Raw genomic sequence first — 1773 nt, 5'->3', positions numbered from 1 at the left:
GAGCGCCGCCGTGCTTCCCAAGCGGCGCACTATAGCAGTGCGCCACCGGGCCGGCCCCTAACTAGGTATTTTTAAAAATAATTTTTATTTTACCAAATAACAGAGGCGCGTTATTAAAAAAGCCAAATAGTACTAAAAAGCTTTTAACAAAATACAGCAGGTCCCTTCCCCATCCCTGCCCACTTTCTGCCAATCTCCCTCCAGGAAGCAAACATTGTGACTGTCTTAGTTTCTGCTTCTAGCATGCCACATCTCCTTTCTGCTCAATGCTATTAAAATTGAAATTCATTTTAAGTGTTTACAGTCATTATTATGCCTATGTATTTATACAGACCTGAGCAAGTTCCTGGAAGACCAATGAAAAAAGCTTATCAAGAAAGTTGGAGATCAACTGTTATGCAGCAGAGGGGCCACATAAGGCTCTGACTGAGAATTAACCATTGGGTTTAGCAATGTGGAAGTCATGAGTGATCTTCACATGTTTAGTTTTGGTAGAGTAGGAAAAAATGCCAGACAAGAGTGGGTGCTTTGGGTTGAATGTCTTCCCAAAACTTAATTCCCACTGTACCTGCTGAGGGTGGGAAATCCTATTATGGTAATTGAAAAGTCGGGCCTTGAAGAGGTGATTAAGTTGATGGTTTAATGGTGGTTGTGGGCATGGTTCTGAGGGCTTTTTTTTTTCTTTTACACTTAGTCTTTGTTTTTCACTGAGGGCTTTAAACGGAGAGTGCATGAGGAGCTATCTCTCTCTCTCTCTGCTCTGCTATTTTCTGCTATGTGAGACCCCTGTAGTGCTGTAAAGCTACCATCAATGAAGAACCTCACCAGATGTGTTCCCTGCACTTTGGACTTCTCAGCCTCTGAAACCGTAAGCAATAAATTTTATTTTCTTATAAATTACCCAGTTTCAGTTATTTTGTTAAAAGCAACAGAAATGGACTACAGAATACAGGGGGTCTGAGAGAAAATGGTTAAAACTAGAATGTACCATATATATCAAGAATGGATCCAGGTAATGATCATCAGGGCTGCTAATATCTCAAAAGTGTGACCACCAGATGTAAACTGTCTTGTGGTAAAAGATTAATCAACAAACTATGAAGTAGTCTTGCCACAAGAAGAAAAAAAACAAAAGGTGAATCTAATCAAACTTTTAGAGTCAAGTAACAACTCACCAAAAATGCAGAGGATAGAAGAAAAAGTGAAGTTACTCTATGGGTGTAGTTACTTTAGTTGAGTGACCTAAAAAGACATATCCAAATCCTAACCCTTGGTACCTGTGAATATGACCTTACTTGAAAACATCACCTCTGCAAATGCAATTAAGAATCTCGAGATAAGATCACTCTGGATTTAGGGTAGCCCCTAAATCCAATAACTGTTATCTTTATAGCAGAAAGGAAAGGGAGGTTTCAGACATGCAGACACAAATGAATATGGAGGCAGACACTTGAATGACTAGAATGATGTGTCTATAAGCCAAGGAAAGCAAAGGACTTGATTCCAGACTTCTAGCCACCAGAACTGTAAGATAATAAATTTCTGTTGTTTTATGCCTCCAAAGTTATGGTAATTTGTCACAGCAGCCCTAGGATACTAATACAATGGGGATGCCATTGATAAAATCCAGAGAAAGAACAAAAACTCTACAGGACAAAAGACCAAGTTTCCTCAACAAATAAACTAAGAAAAAGAGGAGGAGGAAATCTATGTATTTTTTTTTTCCTTTTTGTCTTTTTTACTGACCGGCAATGGGATCGCAACCCTTGGTGT

The 1773-nt window shown here is 39.1% G+C and overlaps 1 protein-coding gene across 5 annotated transcripts in view; it reads right to left on the bottom strand.

The window, feature by feature from the left end:
- Positions 1–1773, bottom strand: part of SAP130 (Sin3A-associated protein, 130kDa) — a 77321-nt gene that overhangs the window by 31891 nt on the left and 43657 nt on the right. The gene's annotated exons all lie outside the window — the stretch shown is intronic.

This window comes from Galeopterus variegatus, unplaced genomic scaffold (genome assembly GCF_000696425.1).
Source record: "Galeopterus variegatus unplaced genomic scaffold, G_variegatus-3.0.2 Scaffold1889, whole genome shotgun sequence".
NCBI classification, from domain to species: domain Eukaryota; kingdom Metazoa; phylum Chordata; class Mammalia; order Dermoptera; family Cynocephalidae; genus Galeopterus; species Galeopterus variegatus.
This window is presented reverse-complemented; position numbering and strand designations above follow the sequence as displayed.